A 22978-nucleotide genomic window follows, 5' to 3' on the forward strand; every position below is an offset into this window, starting at 1 on the left:
TGTACATGCAATATCTTTTAAATACAGTACACCTTTCTCGTGTACGAAATCATCTTTCATAAATCTTAGTAACCGTACACATATCTTGTGCACAAAAATAACATACACATAACCTGTGTATAAAATCATTCTCTTGATACATAACATTCACTTTTCATTGCTTTTATAGCTTGGCTTGGTAACCGACCTTAACATATAATGCGCATAATAATATCCCCAAAACAGACCATCTCGTCTGTATAATAATCATATAAACTTCGAAGTACTAAACATCACACCCACTAGCCCTTCCGTCTAGTGAACATTCTGGGTGGGGGTGTTAAACCCGGTAGCTACCTTTAGAATTCGCGTGAATTAGGGCCATACCCGATTCTAATTCTTAGGTTACCAAGCAATAATAATCAGGGGAAATATTCACAATAATTAGTGGCAATTATAACATCCAACTAATTCAATAATAATTCACAGAACTTCTGATATATTTACAGTTTGAAAAATGATATATTTTCTGAATTTGATTCCTATATATTTATGTATATAATATGTAATTGTATATAAATGTATACTAATGATTACGAATACGTATTTGTATATATATATATATATATATATATATCAGTACTTAGATATATATCTGTTTATATATTATCTATATAATATAATTAATCTTAGGTTATAATAATTAACAAGTATAAATCTATTAATTTTTATTAGTAACACAATAATAATATTAGTAATAATAATATATTTGATAAAGTGACAAGTAATGATAATTAATAATGTTATAATATTAGTAATAACAATATAAATGATAGTTTTTATAATGTTACGTATGAATAATAGGTAATATTAATAACAAGGATAATGACAATTATTAATAACAATATAAACAATGAAATTTTTAGTAATAATAATAACTAATGACATTTAAATTATAACTAAATTATACTCTTAATTATTCTTATAATAATATTTATATATACAATATTTATTTTGATAATCATAATTTTACAAATAATAATAATATTATTAATATTACTAATGAAAGAAATAATAATATTACAACAATAACTAGTCTTAATTTGTAACTAAATTTAACATATTAATATCGCATATTATTTATTATGTAATATTTATTAATTATATAATGTATATATATAATAACATATATTTAATATTTAACAAGTTTTTAATTAACATATACATACATATAATTATATATGCACATCAAGTTAAATATAATTGTTCGTGAATCGTCGGGAGTAGTCAAAAGGGTAAATGCATTTATGTAAACTGTTCCAAAATTTTGAGACTCAACTTTACAGACTTTGCTTATCGTGTCGAAATCATATTAAGATTAAAGTTTAAATTTGGTTGAAAATTTCCGGGTCGTCATAAAGAAGCAGTATAGCAGAGCAGTTAAAGCATCGATGCAATAGGCGATCACAATCGGTGATCAAAAGCAAGTAGCAAGTAGCTTGCAGCAGGAATGATCATAATTTTTGATTTAAAAAGCAGTAACATGGTTGAATTTATGAGCAAAAAATTGAACAAATTAGTAGCAGGTAATCACCATAGGTGATTAGAAGCAACAAGCAGGAAGTTGCAGTAGGTATTTAACAGTCAGAAATTAGCAGCCGTTTAGGAGGATAACAGCAGCAAGAAAGTAGCAGTAAAGCAGTTGCAGCGGCATGAAGCAGTTAGATTAGCAGTAGATAACGGCAAAAGAAAAGAAGTCAAGACTATCAAAATTAGGGGGTTGAATGTTGGATAATTTTGATAGTTTGGCAATATTGTTAGCTTGGTAAGTATTTTATGTTATGTTTAATTAATGTTTAATTAATGAGTGGAGGTGGTTTGAGTTGGTAGCATAGTTAGACCAATTCTAATGCAAAAGAGAGTGTTAATATGTACGTGGATAGTGGGTCATGGGTGTACCGAATTTGTGGGAGTAAATGGGTGGTGCACGTAGGATTCAATTAGAAGTAGGTTAGTAGTTATCATCTACTATATATTTGTATTGTATTTATTATAGAATGAATGAAAAAGAGTATTGAAAATGTAATCTGCCGAGTTCTTTTGCTTTCATATTCAATTTATATTATATATATGTGAGTATGTTGTGAGCATGTTTTAATAGTCAATATGAATGTAAGCAAGAAGGAACATATATGTTTCAACAGTGGATGGGCTATTTTGTTTTTGCCCTCAGGTTGTAACTTTTTGATATAGTAATAAAATGCCTTTTAAAATATAAAAACAAAAATAAGTCAGGATCACTTGCTTTCATAGTTTCATATGACATTTGCTATTTGATATCATTTCACTTTGTCCAAACACTAAACAGCCTTGAACCCAAAACCTTTTGGGAAGTGATATTTCCACTCTCATTTTTTATTCATCCACCATTATTATAGTGAACTTCCTAAAATACCCTCATCCTATTATTACTTTGTTCTTTTGATTATCACTATGCATCTCGTAAAAGCTGCATCTTCATCTTCCAAATGTTTCACAGCTCCCTTTTCTCTCTCTCATTAGTCATTACCCACAATTTTCAAGTAAGACACCTTCTTATAATTTGATATTTCTTCACATAAGGCTTCTTCTATTTTCTAAATTAATGTCTATCATATTTTCGCATAAAATGTTCCTCCTTTCAGTGAACTCTTCTTCTGAATTTTCTTCACCTAAAAAAACATGAGGATTCTTCAAGTGAATAAATTTATAATACCTTACCCACACAAACATACAAAAATATTAAGCAATAAATATAAATAGAAAATAATACAAATGGGTGTTTGATTCTGTTGAAAGGTCCTTGCACTACATGAGGCAAGGGGTTAGTGGTTTTTTAGATTCTGGGCAACTATCCTTCTTTTTCTTAACCTGATACTCCTTTCTTTCAAAGATGGAAAAATAGGCAAATCTGAGGGTAATTTAATTTTGAAAGAATGAGTAAATGATGGATAATCGAGCGCTTCGTTTTTTATACCAAAATAGTTGTGCGGTGGGTTTTAAGAAATTAAAAAGGGTAATTTTGCTGTTAAAAAAAAGGTTAATTTTTGTAGAAAGTAGTAATAATGAAAGGGTATTTTGGGAAACTAACCAAAATAATGGTGGATGAAGTAAAATTGAATGTGGAAATATCAATTTCCCCCTTTTGATATCCCTGCCTAAAAGATTTGGGAATTAATCTTTTCCGGCTGTTTGTTCTTGTAAAATGGAGTAAATATTTAATTAATGTCGTCTACTCATCTTTTAGGCATTTTGTAGTTTTATTAGATAGTATTGCACCATTCGAAGATTTGTTCTCTATTTATTTTTCCTAAAAAAAGAAAAAGAACTTCACTTTCTAAGAGTAATGATTTAGGACAAAACTAGTGAAATGACCTCATGGAACCACATGTTTGTTTAAACGAAACAGTTTAATGATATATTTTAGGTATTAAGTGAACGTAAATGTTAAAGTTATTTAGTTTAATGACCCGTGGAACTACAAAGTCTGACTAAGAAACTCGTCAACTGAACATTTCATCAAACACCTAAAATGCATATTAAACAATCCACATCCAATTATAAAAGATAATATTGGTTGTTATTTTATATTAAAAGTGTAAATTAAAATATAAATTTAGAATTGGTTTTCTTCTGCCTAGCTTTTATACCTTCTCATACTCAATTCAAAATAATTAATTAAAATAATTCAAAATTATTTAATTTAATAATTAAAATAATATTAATAAGATTTAATATTAATAATTAATTAATAAGATTTAATTTTAATTTAAAATTATTTAGATTAATGACATCACCCACTATGCTTAGATTTTTTTCTTTTTCTTTTTGATTTTTTTAACAAAGAAATTAGTCTAATAATGACATTATCATTATAGAATTTTAATATTAACTATAGATGTACCTTCCATTTTTTAATTTTTTTTTCAGAATCAGTATCATCATTTTAGGTCTCAAGATAGGAGTCGTTAAATTTTTTACCGTTTCAACAATTTAACGCCGGGGACGGTGGACATCCCGACTCTGCGCCGGCGTTAAATGTCGGCGTCGCCTCTCACCCAGGGGCATTTTTATTAAGGGACCGAGAGACACCCGCCCCCAATCGATTTTGAAATTTTAGTGGAAATTTTTTGGATTTTTTTTTTTGCCCCAGTCGTTTTTTTTTTGCCCCAAAACCTTTAAATTTTGCCCAAAATTCTCCAAATTTTGCCCCAAAACTTTTAAATTTTGCCAAAAAACTTCCAAATCTTGCCTAAAAACCTATATTTTTTTTCCCCAAAACCATTATATTTTGCCCCAAAACTTCCATTTTTTACCTAAAAAAGTTGCCACGTTTAAATTTTTTCGCCCCCGGTGAAAAAGAATCCTAGTTCCGCTACTGCTCCCACCGTTGCCTGTGTAACGTTGTGATTTTGGTTGTTTTTATATTTTTACTTTTAATATATAATTAAACTAAATAATCAAAAAATAAAATAAAATTATAATTGATTTAATACTGAATTCCCCTGTTTTGGCCTCAGTGTTAAATTTCAGTGTTAAGCTTAACACTGAGCTCAATGGCACGACTCATACTGCTCTAATCTCTATCTTTATCTCTCTCTCTCTCTCTCTCTATCTCTCTCTCTCTCTCTATCTCTCTTTATATATATTATACGTAGTAACAAAATAGAAATTAGCAAAGCATATTTAATATCAACCATCAGATCATTATTTTAAAAGCACCTCTAACCATTAAATTAGATTATTAGCTAATATTTCATTAATTTCTCACACATGAAGGATTCACATACTATCTATCTATAATATATATATATATATATATATATATATATATATATATATATATATATACTATAATGCTCTAAAATGATAATGTCATAATTAAACTAATTACCTTTTACTTTTTCATAATGATGATGTCATAATTATATATAAATTTAATCAAAAAAATATTACAAAATCTTTTATAAAAGAAAATATTAATCTCTCCTAAATTGTAATTTTATTTTTCTAAAAAAATTTGAAAGCAATTTATTATTAATAATAATAATTATTATTATTAAAAATATAAATATAAATATTCAACTTTGAGTGAATTTTATGTTTGTAAAATCAGCGACAAGTTTTTTAGTGAGAATCCGTGGTTCCACGGGAAAATAAACTAAATGACTTTAACATTTACATTCACTTAATACCTAAAACATATCATTAAGCTGTTTCGTTTAAACAAACTCGTGTTTTCACGAGTCATTTAACTAGTTAGGTAATAAATATACCGTAAGTAATAAGTACTGTTTATCCTACTATTAATTTGTTTTAATTTCAATTTTAAAAGAGAACCAAAATAATTAAAAACAAACCCAAATTTTTCGTGATTAAAAATAATCATAAAATATGTACCGGGTACAATAAAAGGGAATGAGCCCTGCCCAAAACATGGAAAGTAGAACCCCAAAGTACAACAACTTAGACTAAAACTTGGATATTTTAATTAGTTAATAATTAAAATAATAGTAGACAGTTAGTTTGAATAGTAGACGCGTGTTACCTCTCTCTCTGGTTTCTTAGTTTGAACTTCAAACTAATTAAGAAAATCAGAGAAATGACACACGTCTACTACAGTATTATTTTAATTATTAAATAATTAAATTATATTTATATTAAGCTATTAGATAATAGAAATAATTATTAAATTGTATAAACTCATTAATTACTGTTATAATTCAGTAGGCTTATAACTACCTTTAATGGTTATAAGAACAAAGAGAGAAAAAGAGAGAAGAAGGAGAGAAGAAATATTGATATTGATATTTCAAGAGAAATGGTGCACCTTAAATGGTTACCATACATGTCTATTTATAGTATAAAATATTACTATGCAAGAAATATAATAATAATAAAATTAACATCCAATCTAGATATTTTATAACACAATCTAGATATTTTATAACAATCCCCCTTGGATGACAATTTTATTAGAGAATAACTAGTACTGCCTCGTTAAAAACCTTGCTAAAGAAAACTCATTGGGATAAAACTTTAGCTAAGGGAAAAAGAGTGCAGCATAAAGTTGACTCCCCCTCAAGTAGGCAACGCCTGAGTTGTTACATCTTCTGAACATGCCTCATGCCAATATTATGAACGTGTGTTCTGAAAATAGCAGTTAGCAGTGCTTTGGTATAAAGATCAGCAGAGTTGTTGATTGAACGTATCTCATTTTAATCTGGTTGTCTTTTACGATATCTTGAGTATATGAGAAAAATCTGAGGTTTTCATCTGAAACTGTATCATCTAAATCTTTTATGTACATGTTTGGCCCTCGTGATTTGTCTACAGTCTCCTTCATGGTTTGTTCAAACCGTTGTTTCAGTTCCTATTTCCTTTCAGTCTTTTTCTGAGCCTTACCAATATACCATTCTTTTCCATCAAACTTATGACCGTTAAGACCGTTTATAGCTTTAGCGCCTCGTCAGCATTTATGTTTTGTTCTGTCATTTTTAATACTCTTCTTTCATTTGTATTATGTAAGCTGTATTATCTTCATAGATAGTTGTTACGCTTTTATAGCGTTCTAGTCCACAAGAATCAATAATGATTTGTATCATTGATCTTAACTAAAATCATTCCCGAGTAGCTTCATGTAATGCAATCACTTCGGCATGATTTGATGATGTTGCAACAAGTGTTTGTTTTGAGAAAGTCATGATATTGCGGTGCCTCCATTTAGGAATACATATCCAGTTTGAGATTTAGCTTTATGTAGATCGGATAAATAATCTGCATCTGTATAACCAAACAAATCTTGTTTCGAGTTGTTAGAATAAAATAATTATAAATCAGTAGTTCCCCGAAGGTATCAAACTATTTGTTTGATCCCATTCCAATGTCTTTTGGTAGGGGCTGAGCTGAACCTTGTCAACAAATTAACTGCAAAAGAAATGTCAGATCTTGTATAATCTATAAGATACATAAGAACCTCAATTACACTAAAATATAGAATTTCCGATCTGTTAAAATTTTCATGATCTTCGCAGGGATGAAATAGATCAGTGCCAATATTGAGTGATCTAACAACAATGAGTTTGTCTTTAAAAAAAATGTTTTAAAATCTTTTCGGTATAAGTTGTTTGATGTACAAGTAAACCATTAGGCATATGCTCAATTTGCAATCCAAGGTAATACTTGGTTTTTTCAAGATCTTTCATTTCAAAATAATTCTTTAGAAGTTGAATGATTTCATAGATCTCTTTATTTGTTCATATGATGTTAAGAACATTGACATAAACAACTACGATCTCATATCCGAACATTGTTTTTATAAAACATACGTGCAAAATAAGTTTATATTTATACCCTTTTTTTTTATCAAGTAGTCATTTAATCGGTTATACCATATACGTCCCGTTTGTATAAACCCACTTAGAAATCTTTGTGATTTAATGGAATATATTCCCTTGGGTTTTACATTAGATGCTTATGATACCTTAACCCTTTAGGTATATTCATATATATCACTATTAAGTGATCCATACAGATAAGTAGTAACAACATTCATGAGATGCATTTAAATAACTACCAGGTTGATTAAGTATCTAATAAGTAATTGTATCCATTACAGGAGGATAATTTTTTCTCCTAATTCATTTATGGTCTTTGTGGGAAATATTGAGTTACAAGTCTAGTTTTGCCTTGTAACTTCATTTGCACATTTCTTTTCGGATAAAAATTCATTTGTATCACATACGTTTCACATCTTTAAAAGTGATAACGATTGATCCGAAAACTTTTCTTTTATCGAGCGATTCTAATTCAGCTCTTATTGCTCCTTTCCATTGAGCTCAATCATGTCCATTTTGTATATTCAATGACAGATTTTAGTTCCAGATCATCATCTTTATTCATGATGTCATTGTAACATTATATGAAAATATTTCATAGAGATTTTAGTTTCATTTCGGTTCCATAATATTGCATAATTTATCGCAATTTTAGTATTTACATTTATCAATATCCTCTGCAGAAGGAATATTGATTTGTGGTTCTTCTTGAACACTTTCGCTTACCTCATTATCAGCTGATTTTCTTTTTCGAGGATTTTTATCTTCGGAACCAATTGATCTTCCACGTTTGATGCGTGGCAAAGACTCAACAGTGACATTATTGCCAGCTTTTGGAATTTCAGTTCGAGCTGGAGCATTTATCGCTGGTATATATGATTTAGTCACTTTTTTATATCTGTAAATGCATAAAGTAATTAATTTGCAAGTTCTTGCATATGCATTATTTTTGAACTTTCGTTTCACATTCTTTTGTGCGAGTTCAATATACCTTAATTGATGTTCACATCATGAAGCATCATTTTATTTTTTATTTTTATTTCTCCCCCTAATCTAGGGAACAATGTTTTATTAAAATGACAATCAGCAAAACGTGCTGTAAAAACATCACCCATCATGGGTTCAATATATCTTATGATTGAAGATGTTTTATATCCAAAATATATTATCATCTTTCTTTGAAGAACCATTTTATTGTGTTGTGGTGATACAATTGGAACATACACTGCACAACCAATGTTTTAAGGTAGAAAATATTTGGCTCTTGGCCAAAATCAAGTATTAAGTGAAAATATTTACGACTTCCACATGGTATAATGCGAATTAATGTCGCAGCATGTAAATTTACATGTCCACATATAAATATTGAGAGATTTGTACTCATTATCAATTGTCTAGTTATTAGCTGTAAGCGTTTATCTATTGATTCAGCTAAACCAATTTTGTGTATGCACATGAGCAACTGGATGTTCAACAACAATCCCTGTAGATATATAATGATCATTAAATGCTTGAGATGTTAACTCACCAGCATTATCAAGTCTCATCCTTTTAATGGTGTAATCAGAATAATGTGTTCTCAATTTAATAATTTGTGCAAGAAACTTTGCAAATGCCATATTACGGCTTGATAACATACAAATATGAGACCATCCGCTAGATGCGTCTATTAGAACCATGAAATATCAAAATGGTTCACATGATGGATGAATTGGTTCATATATCTTACCTTGAATTCTTTCAAGAAACATTTGTGATTCTTTTTCACAATATACTTTTCATTAATCACCATATGTGCTTTCCATTAATCACCATATGTTTTTTTTTTTTTTTTTTTTATAAATCACCATATGTGTTTTTTTTTATCATATATCCTTTTCACCATATACGCTTTTAATCATATGCGCTGTTTTTTTTACCATATGCGCTTTTAATCATATGCGATTTTCATCATATGCGTTGTGCTTTTCATCATATTCGCTTTTTATCATATGCGCTTATCATATGCGATGCGCTTTTTATCATATGCGCTTTTTTATGTGAATAGTAAATTAATTAATTTCGTTTTACTATTCATATGAATTAATTTAGATTTACTATTTTGTTAATTGAGTAATATATATATACATCATATGCTTGTGACTCCGAAGGCTCAAATGAATTTGACCATATAGTTATACGTTGTACCTTGCACATTAATTTTCAGTAGAAGCTTTAGATGCATATTATTTTCAGTAGAAGCTTTAGATGCACTTTTTTTTTAATCACCAAATACCACAAACACTTTGTTTGCGTTTGTTCATAGTCATCAATGAAAACCATTTTCTTTAATTTTATTTTATACAATAAAATTAACGCATCATTATTCTTTTCAAAAACAATAATCTATTGTTATTGTTCACTTGTGCCATGTTTAACAACAAAAGTCAACAACCTCTGTCTTGTTTGTTGTGGCAACCAAAAACAACCTTTGCTTTTGTTACCGAAAATCCAAGACCAAAAAACAATTAATTTTTAATTAATCTTTTATCAAAACCATAAATGATTTTATTGATCTACGTTGATATGGCCATAAAGAATTGACGGCTGACCTACTTTTGTAAGTGTATTTCGGCTATCATCTCGAAAACGCACAACGACCTTTTTTTTTTTTTATGAACTATTTGTTTCATATCTAGCTTAGGCAATTATTGTGAACATTTGGTCCCTATAAGAGCATTTATTTTTTAGACTTTTAGTTGATTTGTACTTGTCACAATTAGGGATAGCACCCGCGGGTCGTGGATGCGGATCCATTGGATCCATCACCCGTACCCGCGGATTTTTTTTTAAGAGACATCCAATTGAACCCTTGTTCGTTGAAACAATTTGACTATATTTTTACTCCCCATTATTAAACGGGCCATTTTGATGCACACTCTTAAAAAAATAATTTGTTTTTTAAGTTTTATTATTCAACCTCCTTTTTTCAACGGTCACGTTTTTAACAAAACATTTGACAAGTTTGGAAAAAAGTTTTTTATTGATTATCATCAAAAGTTTTCTATTGTCACTCTACTGGATGGAATTATGGCATACAACCAAAATTGCAACCCAACACTACATAAGAACAAAAAGGTTGTTTTTAATTAACATATGTATATGTGTTAAACTCGGAATAATAATAACTTATTTTAGAAAATTAACATAAGACATGTTGAAACATTTTTGTCACATTTAGCTCATCAAGTCTAATACTTATCATTGATAGATTTTATCACGTCTAGGAGATGTTTACTTTTTTTTTGTATTAAGTCATACTTTCATTTACCTTTGTTTGGAAAAAAGTTTTTTTTTTTACTTTGCTTTCCCCCTTTCTGTAAAACTCATTTAAACACTTTCTTTGTTTTTTTTTTTTTTTTAAAAACTTCCTTTTTTTTACGTTACCCGTAAATTATAAATATATAAAAAAAACTTTTTGTTTAAATTTTTTTTTCTAGTTTTTAAAAGGCCACTTGACCAATTTTTTAATTCTTTCACAACACCTGATATCGTGATCGTGACCTTTCACCAAAGCAAGAGATATTCTTGATAAACTAAACACGGACTCGTGTTTGAAATTGTCGGCCACAAAAAAACTCATTTGATAAAAGTATATATTTTTTTTAGTTATAGAAGGAGACCACTTCATTTTCAATACTTCATTTTTGACAAAAGACTATTCCATTTTACCATCCCTTTTTTTTTCTTACTTTAACTTTTAAGATATACTTTTAATAAAAATACAAACTACTTTTTCTTATTTTAACTTTTAAGATTTACTTTTAATAAAAATACAAACTACTTTTTGTATTTTAACTTTTAAGATTTACTTTTAATAAAAGTACAAACTACTTTTTCTTATTTTAACTTTTAAGATGTACTTTTAATAAAAATACAAACTATTTTTTTATTTTAACTTTTAAAATTATAAATTTAAGAATAAACATTAGTATGCATGAAATAAATAATGATTAATTGCATAAGTAATCATAAATGTTAGATAACATATAAAGACCCCGTCGTATTCGTATTGATCGGAATTAATCTCGACCCATGGTACCGTGTTGTCAAATGACGTGTTGCGCACATAAAGTACCGTGTTGTCAAATGACGTGTTGCGTACAATCATGAGGTCTTATTAACATAAATATAAATGTTAGTGAAGTTAATAAGAGTTAGATTACAGAAAATATAATTCAGGTGGTATAACCGACCATATATAACTTAAATAACATAAATATAAATGTTAGTGAAGTTAGTAAAAGTTAGATTACAGAAATATAATTCAGGTGGTATAACCGACCATATATAACTTAAATAACATAAATATAAATGTTAGTGAAGTTAGTAAAAGTTAGATTACAGAAATATAATTCAGGTGGTATAACCGACCATATATAACTTAAATAACATAAATATAAATGTTAGTAGTCCAAAATTTGATATATTCGAGTCTGAAAATTATTAATAATTTCATACATTGATTAGTGATTCGTGATCGTTTGAGATATCTTTTAATTACACTAAGCTTTTCGTGCTGATAACGTGTTATAATTCAGTAGGCTTATAACTACCTTTAATGGTTATAAGAACAAAGAGAGAAAAAGAGAGAAGAAGAAGAGAAGAAATATTGATATTGATATTTCAAGAGAAATGGTGCACCTTAAATGGTTACCATACATGTCTATTTATAGTATAAAATATTACTATGCAAGAAATATAATAATAATAAAATTAACATCCAATCTAGATATTTTATAACACAATCTAGATATTTTATAACAATTACAATGTTTTACCTTCTATTAAGTTAAAAACAAACTCCGATTAAATTAAAATTCATTTACACATTATTATTAATTATTAAATAATTAACTTATATTAATAATTTATAATATGGAGGTCATTGGCATCCGTGCGAAGTGGCGGACCCAGAAATTTTTTCACCGAGGCGAATTTTCTTTTAAAATGTAGGGATTTTTTTTGTAAAACATGGAGGTTTTGAGACAAAATATAGAGAATTTTGAGCAAAATTTGATGATTTTTGGGCAAAATACAAAGATTTTGAGGCAAAATATGAATGTTTTGGAGCAAAATATGAAGAATTTGGTGCAAAAAAAAAAATTCCACCAGGGGCAAATCGAAAACCAAAAAAATTTGCACTAAAATTTGAAAATCCATTGGGCGCGCGCGCCCTCCTCTGCCCCTACATAGGTCCGCCCCTGTCCGTGAGTTATGGGTATGGCAAAAAAAATTAACTCATTATAATGTACTCGGGCCCCGACGAATAAAGAAAAAGTTAATGTGAACGACAACATAATTGGTATAATTTATACACTTGATATAAAGCACGATCATTAAAGTCGTAATAAAAGACTATTTTAGCATACTAATGACATTATGTAGTAAGATTTGGCAATTTCGTTTATAACAACGATTGATGTATCTTTTTAATTGAAACTCAAATTACTTTATGGTTTATTTTACGTGTTATGTTTAAGTCCCGCGAGATCACGAGTAATAAATTAGTTATATATCAAAGTTCGCGGGAGTAATAAACTAGTTATATATCAAAAGGGATCATACAACACAGGCTGGGCTTACAACCTTACAAATCTGTTGGCGAAGTTTTATACGGTATCAATTTAGTACGGAGTGTCAATGTCAATGAATTGTTCAATTTCGTACTTAATATCTATTCACTTTCACTAAAGCTAGATAGTATCCTGACTTAAACCCTTCCACCAACTCTTTATTTTCTCTTCCCTTAATATCTAAAAACCACGACAATTTGTAAATGTCAATTTGCTCTTGTTTTCTGACGAATTTGGCGTCACCGCCACAACCATGAAACCCTAAATCTCGTACCGAACGCACAAAAACAAATTTCATTCCCATCGGATATCTGACGCGCTCCGACGAGGAGGTTTCCTCTTGAACTTTGCCGGAATCCTATTTTCCGGCTACCTAGTTTTCTTTTTCGCCGGAATCCTTTTTTCCGACTACCTGGTTTCGTTAAACTCCAGATCGACGAACGTTACACAGATAAGTTTCTTGGGTTTCTTATTATTTTAAATAAATAATAAATATATATGCGGGTGCTGAATGATTTTTTAAGAATTCAATCAAGTTTAATGTTCATTGATTATGTCACCTGCAACAAGAAATCTTAAATCAGTTTCTATTTTGATGAAAGTGAGTATGGTAAAGAATTCATATCTACATTAATGTTCATTATGTCACCAGAGAAGATTTCATCTGCCATGCTACCAACTCAAATGAGTGGTGATCCCGTCTGTTTCCTTCTCGACGATGAAGCTAATCCCCCATTGGCGCACTAGCTGACCTTGATCCCTTTTGAGGTCATATCTAGTATTATCAATTCACTTCACTAACTAAAACTCACAGACAATACACTCTTCAAATTCTCTCAAGTTAACAGAAAACGAATCCCGCTCCCAATCCATCAATGCGTCCACCACTCCCTACTCCAAACGATTGTATGATAAAAATACTTAAAAATTTTGATGCACCAAAGTTGTATAGGCAGATTGAAACAAACAAATCGTAACACAACTTTATATGTCACCACAAAGTCTTTATCTCCGGCTACAAAAGGCGTGAACCTACTCCACCCTGAATTTTTAGCCAGATATACCACGAGGATTGGAGTAATTCGATGGTTTATAGTATGAGGACAACCGGCCAGGAAATCAAAGGTTTATTAAGTGAGTAATCATATATATATATATATATATATATATATATATATATATATATATATATATATATATGCGTGCGTGCGCGCTTCTTGTAGCCCATGTTTTTGGATTTAATCCCAACTCATTGTTTTTGTTGTATATTAGTCATTCTTATATGTCTTGCTTTTAGAAAAAAACTAGGTTTTCGAGGATGGCGTCTTATGGACATGCGTCAGTCACTTTTTGTTTGTAGAGGAACTTAATGTTCATTTTGTTTTTGTCGAGCTAACAAATTTGCAACAACGCATTATCGATGTACCTAAAGATTTCCCTCTACACCAGCCATTTGATCGCAAACGTTTTCATGTTTGATTGATTATGGGTGCTAGCGGTAGAGAGAAAATCGCATATGTGACAATCATGGATCTGAATCGTGTTATATTTTGAGTATGAGGTTATGAATCAACAGTGGAGCTCAATGATGTCTTTAGTTCAAACAAATGATAACGTCGAAACCAGCCAAGCAACCAAAATGTACTTCTAGACTCCCAGAACCCATGAGGAAAACACATTTTTTACATCATATTCTATAATGGTGATATTCATATCTACAAGAAACTCTAATTCATTCTCTATGATGGTACTGGAGAGGTGATGGAAGAACGACATGAGTTGAGGAAACTTTGGTCATTTCTGGACCATGTGCAGTTCCGATTACGTATCGACGGCTAAAATATTTTGATTTTATCCAAATACATCATTTACATGTGTATACAAGAAACATTATCGGCACCGAGTAAACATTGGTTGACGTCGTGTCCAATAACACTATGCAAATGATGGACCCTATGAACTTCGATAACCTGTTTACAGAGTTTATAAACGGAATACTCTGCACCGATATTCTGTGTTATCCATCAATGAAATGGATATGTAATGGAATTTCTACATTCAGCGTTACCGTTTGAATACACACACATGGCTAGCGTCGATGTCGTTCTATTCAGGCCATGTATCCAGGCCATGGCTCTAACCATGTGTGTGTATTCAAATGGTAACGGTGAATATAGTAATTTGTTTGCATATCCATTTCATCGATGGGATAACACAGAATATTGGTGTAGAGTATTCCGTTCATAAACTCCGTGGACAGGCTATCGAAGTTCATAGGGTCTATCATTCGCATAGTGTTATTGGACACGACGCTAACCAATGTATACACGATGTCGTTAATGTTAATTGTATACACATGTAAACGATGTATCTGGATAAAATCAAAACCTTCTAGCCATCGATACGTCACCAAAACTACACATGGTCCAGCAAATGACCAAAGTTTTCTCAACCCATGTTGTTCTTCCATCACCTCTACATTACCATCATAGAAAATGAATGGCAGTTTGTTGTAAGAATATATCACCATGATTGAAAATGGTGTATAAAATGTGTCTTTCCTCATGGGTTCTCGGCGTCTACAAATATATATTGGTTGCTTGGTTGGTTTCGACATTATCATTTGCTTGAACTAAGGACATCATTAAGCTCCACTGTTGATGCGTAACATCGTACTCAAAATATATGACGCGATTAAGATCCATGATCTTCACATATATGATTTTCTCTCAATCGTTAGCACCCACGATCAATCGAAGATGGAAATGTTTACGATCGAATGGTTGGTGTGGAGGGAAATCTTCATGTACATCGAAAATGCGTTGTTGCGAATTTGTTACCTCGACAAGAACAAAATGAACATTAAGTTCTGCTACAAACAAAAAGTGACTCTCACGCATGTCCATAAGATGCCATCCCCGAAAATGTAGTTTTTTTAAAAGCCAAAAATAAAGAATCTATAATATATATATATATAAAAAACTATGAGTTAGGAACTATATCCAAAAATATTGGCTACAAGAAATATAAATATACATACGTAATTACTCATTTAATAAACCCTTAATTCTTTCCTGGCCGGTTGTCCTCATACCACAAACCATCGAATTACTCCATCATTGGAGTATACCTATCTAAAATTCAGGGTAGAGAGGTTCACGCCTGTTGCAGTCGGAGATAAAGGTTCTGTCGTGACATATAAAGTTATGCCACGATTTGTTTGTTCGAATCTGCTTATACAACTCTGGTGCATCAAAATATTATTTAAGCATATTTATTGTCGGGAGTGGTGGTGGCATTGGTCGATGTTTGGTGACTGGGGCCATGGTATATGCTTGTTTCTCGCAACACTGTTTCTTATTCTGAGGGAAAAGAAATATTCTAGTCAGGTAACATCCGTTGAATTTTATGCCATTTTATCGTTATTTCACCTTCATATATTAACTATCATGTGTAGCTACATTTAAATAGACTGCAATAGCAACCTAATGCAAGTAAATATAAAGTGCATAGATGATCCTTAAGTGTTTTTATTATTATTATTTTTAATTTATCGTTTCTATTTTATTGATAAATTTTCTTTTGTGGGAAACTAACAGAAGTTAGGAGACATCATCGAAATGGAATTTGGCGGTCATTATGTTATCATAATGATGTCAATATTTTCAATCTACACCGAACATATATATAACGAGTTCTTTTCTGTACCGTTTGAACTATTTGGGCGATCAGCTTATGATTGCCGTGATTCTTCCTGCAAGTATGTGGACTACACACATCAATCTCATAGTTCATATGTTCTTATATTTTTAATTTTTCCTTCCATAATGAAGTGACCATCTTCATTTTTCTTGGGAGGCACCAAGGCTGAGCCTATGCACCTCTTCATAGTCTGGATGAGAATCTTGAATCAGATGTTGATGATGAATCTCATGGTGGACACGAAGAATTTGAGTTTAGTGAAGTTTCGGTGCATCAGTTAATACATACAATTGAGTTTGTTCTTGGTTCGGTGTCTAGTACCGCTTCTTACCTACGTTTGTGAGCCCTGAGGTGAGTTAGCAAGGTCGTGGTACCTCAAAATTCAAATAATAGTAAAAGCATTTTGAATAGGGTACTCATTACAAATTCGGTTACGACCAACATGAATTTTGGTTTTATGTTTTTCTCGACAGGCTTGCACATTCAGAGCTATCGAGTGTATTTTATGAAAAGGTCCTGCTTCTCGCTCGGGGGTAAGTTATTTAACTTATTAATTACAACATAAACTATTGTGATTCAGAATTATTTGTAGTTACAAAAGCTCTTATATTAAAATATAATAAACTGTTGGTGAATGCAGATTCAACAACGTGGTTATACTTATAAATGGGATAATCGTATTTATATTTGCAACTGTTGGCGTACTTCTTGTTATGGAAACATTAAATGCTTTCCTTCATGCTTTAAGGCTTCATTGGGTTGAATTCGAGAACAAGTTCTATGAAGGAGATGGTTACAATTTCCGACCGTTTTCATTCGAGTTAGTGAAGAAGCCTAATATGTTATTATTGAAAAGCTTTTATGGCTTGCTATTCTTCAATCAATGCTTTCGGATTTGTATACGAAGTTATTAGAAGGTGGTTATTTGAAATTCTTTTGTATGTAAATTTATTTTTTTGACCACAAAATCTGGTGTGATGTACTGCTGTACAAGTGAAGGAACAGCTTATAGTCAAATTCTTTTGTACTGTTGTATTCATTATTTCTCTATATATATATATATTTTTTTTACGGCGAAAAATAAAATATTATTAAAAAACTTCATCGGAACGATGAAGAATGACAAGTATTACATTGCGAGAGGCTATTGAGCCTAAATAAAGAAAAAATTGAAAAAACGACAAAATAAACGTCTAATTGAAAAAAACATTTCCGACTATGCATGGGCTTAAGGAACTCACACGGGATCAACCCCACTCTAAAAGAAGAAGCCCACTGGAAAGCCCACTTGAAACTAAAGAGACTTTTTGAGATAAGCCCAACCATAACTGGACTTAGAACCTGAACACCAAACGATTGGACAAGTATGGGAGCCCATTGAAAGAAAAAGGCCCACTAGAATCATCCATATTGCAAGAAGAGAAAGGAGTAGACGGATAATAGAGATTGCAGTCTTCAACCCTAAATTGAAAAAATTAACAGAACGAATCAATAAAGCTAGAAGAATCGATTCGTTAAGAGGAAATTGGAATGAAACCAAGGTGAAGCCACGGTAATTGAAGAAATACAAATTGATAAAAGCAGGGAAATTGCTCGCGGATGGAAGAAAGGGGACGAACATAAACGGGATGATTGACCCGAAATATGAAGCTGGAGACAGAGGGAGCCGAAACGCCACGAGATTAACGGAGGATTGAGATGATACACAACATCAAAGGAAGTCAAAACCCTACGAAAATAACGGAAAATGATTGGAAACAAGCCTAGTGTTTAACGGTTTTGACAGGTGAATCGTAATCCTCCATATTTTCCATAAAAACTTCAAAATTAAGCAGTTCTTCTTGAAAGGATAACTTTTTCGATCCAAATTGAAGACCAGTTGTTGCGTTGTTTTTGACGTTTGCAGAAGTACCAACTACGTGGTTGATCTCGCTGGAGGTGTCAAACATGGAGGAAAGGTTAGGAATCTCGTCCACCCAATTGGAATTATCATTGGGGGCTTTCAAAGAGCCATCTTTTTTTTTTTTTTTTTTTTTTTTTTTTTTTTTTTAACAAAAAACTGATTAGGATTTTCCACAGGTACGCATCTAGATTTAATTTCAAGACAGTCTTTACGACAAGCACTCCCTAAGCACTTATCATTGGAAGAGGAAGTAGGAGAAATAGCTGATACCTTGGAAGCAAACGAAGGTTTATTTCTCTATATATTGGAGGTTCAAGAATCTTTAACTTTCAATGTAAGGTTAAAGAATCATAGTAAAGTCGCGTTGTTTTTTACCACCTTCATTGAAAATTACAGTAATGCAATTGTGTGGCCATTGCAATAGTTTGACATGGTCAAGATGACCATCAGATTGCAACCCTTTGTCAATCTGGCTTGATCCAGTAGTGCAATCGAGTCATTGAGCTTAAAAGTTGAGCTCGAAATGTATATCCGCTCAAGTTTGAGCTTTTAAAAGTTGGATGATATTGCTTAAACGGACTGTTAGCGTTGTCGTATGCGTAATTGTAAGAAAGAGAGGTCAAGAGGGGTGTTCCATGTTTATAATGATGGGTCTAAATCTAGTACTGCTTTCTAAGGTTAGCAAGTGAAATATGACCTATGATCGTTCTTAAGAGCAACAATATTGTGAAAAACTCAATTCAACACAAAAATTATATCCTAACAGAGTAGTACTTTCGTATGGTTTTCTAATTCTAATAATGTGGAAATAACAACAACAAAACAATGTAACCCAATATCTCGTATTAGAGGTATGGAGGAGATGATTAATAATCAATATTATGATTATTTTTGTAAAATTAAGTATAACTAATAAAAAGTATAACTAATAAGTTATGTTAAATCGTAAATAAATAAATAAAAAGTATTATTATTATTATTATTATTATTATTATTATTATTATTATTATTATTATTATTATTATATGATTAATAATCAATATTATGATTATTTTTATAAAATTAAGAAGTCATAAATTAATTTTCACCTAATTAATGAGCAATAAATATATGAACCTTTCATCTTCTTACTGAAGTAAGTTATTTTTTGTACATATAAATATGTATGTCATCTCCAATTTTTCATATCAAGCATACAATTAGAAAAACACATAATATTATTAAAAGATGGTTAAAATAGTTTTCTTTGGTCAAGTTTTGATTATCTATACGACAATGTATATGGAATCTATTTTGAATTTCTTAAATATCATGTATCTTCTATTACTTTGATGTGTCTACATGTATGATGAGGTTTTTTATCGTCTCCTTTTTGTTTTATCTCACGAAATATTATTTTTAATGTTAACATATATTATGATTATTATATTCTATGTTTGTATATTTATATTCAAGTTATGTATCATGAGGTTTTTTATAACTCCATCTTTATATAGATTATAGATAGATAATATAAATATATCTAATAATATTATATATATATATATATATATATATATATATATATATATATATATATATATATATATATATATTATTAAATATAATTTTTGTTTGTTTGTTTGTTTTTGTAGTTATCGAAAAAACACAGATTTCAAAAAAAAAAAAAAAAATGTAAAGTGTGAACAAGCCAAGAAGAAACGTAGTTGGCTCTATGTTGGATTGATTATATTCGTCCAAAGATTCTATATTTAATGTTAATATTATGATTATTATCTTCTATATATTTGTATTTGTATATTTAAGTTATTTTTAATTTCTTATATATCATGTATCTTATTATTAAGTGATTTGTTTATTTTTTACATGTAACATGTGATTTTTTATCCTTTTATTTTTGTTTCGCCTCACAATTTTATTATTTATAATGTTAGTATTATGATTATCTTTAATATTATTGGTATTTGTCATCTAATGATATGGAGTTAGTAGGTTCATTTTATTGTTAGTGTTGCACTAAAATATATTGTGATGGACTACATAACAGAAACAAAATAATGAATCTTATTTGCAGATAAAATAATCATACCAATTCCACTTTGTAGCATCTTATTCAATTAATCATCACTAATATTGAACCATGAAAACCTATTTGGTTAAGATCGATCTATTTTATCTTAGAAAAATCATCACATTTGAATATTAGTATTAATTACAATGTATTAGTTGTAAGATTATTTAACTTCTAATTTATCTACTTTAAAAAAGTATGTAATACATTGTTAAATTAATTATGTATGTTTCTTCGGATATTTTTAGTATTCTTTTATTAAATGAGAAACTTATTTTTCATTTACATACAATAATTAAGATAGTCATGAGGTATTTCAGTTATTACTTCTAATTAATGAATTATACATATATTAAATTAATGAAATTAATATGTTAACTATATTAACTATATTAAATAATATATTAAATTTAAATAATATATATTATTTAATATATTAAATTTAAATAATATATTATATCGTAAATAATATATACATTACACACTAATTGTGAGAACAAGTTTTATAGTATGTAAGTATTATAATGTATTTTGACATCAATTGTTAACTCATTTGATCACATTTAGTAAACTTTTGTTTACATATAGTTTCATCATACATTAGTGCATATGACTCTAATGTGCAGATTTTCATAGTGACAAACAAAATATATGCATAAAATTCTACTTGCACACTTGCATAATAGGACCAACATCAAGTTTCAATTCACGGTTAATATGTTTTCATCTAACTTCCGCCATGGCTCTAGCCATTCGAAACACGAATTTTAAAATAGTGAAATTTGTGCAAGTCGTGCAACGCACGAGCATTACTTTCTAGTAATTTTTTTACTTTTTAGTTACATACAATAAATTCTAGAGTTTATAGTATGAATATAAATATAAATATAAATATAAATATAAATATAAATATAAATATAAATAAGTTAGAAAGAAAATATGATATGGTAAAGTCTCTAATGTATGTATGGGAAAAAGTAGAATGAGCACATATTGAAAATATGGTTAATAAAAAATAATACAATTAAATACTCTAATACTAATATAAGGTATCAAACGTTTAGAAAGTGGCTTTGGATAGGTTGCCTACTCGGCTCAACTTATCTAGGAAGGGTATCGAGTTCGATCATATTGGTTGTGTTTCTTGTAGGTATGTTGTCGAATCCATACAGCATGTATTGTTCGAATGCCATATTGCGGAAGATCTTTGGAGCAAAATTGGAAGATGGGTGGATATCCCGATTTTGGTTTTCGACTGTTGGTCATCATGGATTTCTTGGTTCGAAGATTGGGGCTAGAACGAAAAAGTGAAGAACAAGTTATATACTATAGTGGCGACAATGTTTTGGTATATTTGGAGATTTTGTAATAGTGTGATTTTCCGGCGCCCGTTGAAGATAAGTTCACTTTTTGATTCTATTTGTTATTTATCTTTTGATTGGTTTAGTAGTAGAGGAAAATGTGATGTAAATTGGAACTTGTGGATTATGAAGCCATTGTTATGTGTGGCCTTTCCCTAGCTACTTGCTAGGGGGGTTGTTGCTTTTAATAATATTGAAATGTTTCAAAAAAAATAAAAAAAAAAATTAATGAATTAGTTTGTATCAGTGGCGGAGACAGGCGGGACCAGTGGGTCTCAAGTGGATTTTCATTTTTTAGTATTAAAAATTTGAGTTTTTTCATTTTGCTTCCGATGAATTTTTTTTGTTCAAAAATCTTCATATGTTGCTCCAAAAGCCTCAAATTTTGCCCGGAAACTTTTGTATTTTGCTCAAAATCTCTATATTTTGCCCAAAACCTCCATATTTTAACCAAAAAAGTTGCTATGTTTTTTAAAAAAAAAAATCTGTTTGCGTCATTGGTTTGGATGAGATTATGATCGATAATGTAAGTATGTGTATAATGAAAATATGATCCATCATACTCGTAAATATGGACAAAGTAGATATAGGCACAATTCATCATAGATGATAATAAAATAATAATAATAATAATAACTAGTTAAATTTATGAAATGATGAAATTTTAAGACAATCTTCAACCATAATAACACAAAGGAGCATTATCATATATACCCCTATTAATATTTAAAATTACAAATATACCCAACTAAATTACATAATATCACATACACCGAATATAAGTAACAAAACTCTCATATTTACGCATTTTATACTCCTTAATGCTAAACCCAACCCTAAACCTTAAGCTCTAAAGTCTAACCCCTAAACCCTAAAGGTGAAACCCTAAAGCTAAAGCTAAACCCCAAACTCTAAACCCTAATGTTAACCAAAACTCTAAACCCTAAAGCTAAACATAAACCCTAAAGCTA

General features: G+C 30.0%; 1 long non-coding RNA gene across 2 annotated transcripts; it reads left to right on the plus strand.

Annotated features, from left to right (window-relative positions):
* Positions 1–14193: 14193 nt before the first annotated feature.
* On the plus strand, positions 14194–17689 carry LOC139894648 (uncharacterized). 2 transcript variants are annotated; one of them, XR_011775157.1, is made up of 5 exons: positions 14194–16359; positions 16570–16730; positions 16804–17023; positions 17146–17205; positions 17313–17689. It is a non-coding gene; the product is annotated as an uncharacterized lncRNA (long non-coding RNA). The 2 variants fall into 2 exon arrangements; XR_011775156.1 differs by having other exon boundaries at positions 14195–16359; positions 16570–17023.
* The last annotated feature ends 5289 nt before the right edge of the window (positions 17690–22978 follow it).

The sequence above is a fragment of the Rutidosis leptorrhynchoides genome, chromosome 2 (assembly GCF_046630445.1).
Source record: "Rutidosis leptorrhynchoides isolate AG116_Rl617_1_P2 chromosome 2, CSIRO_AGI_Rlap_v1, whole genome shotgun sequence".
Taxonomy (NCBI): domain Eukaryota; kingdom Viridiplantae; phylum Streptophyta; class Magnoliopsida; order Asterales; family Asteraceae; genus Rutidosis; species Rutidosis leptorrhynchoides.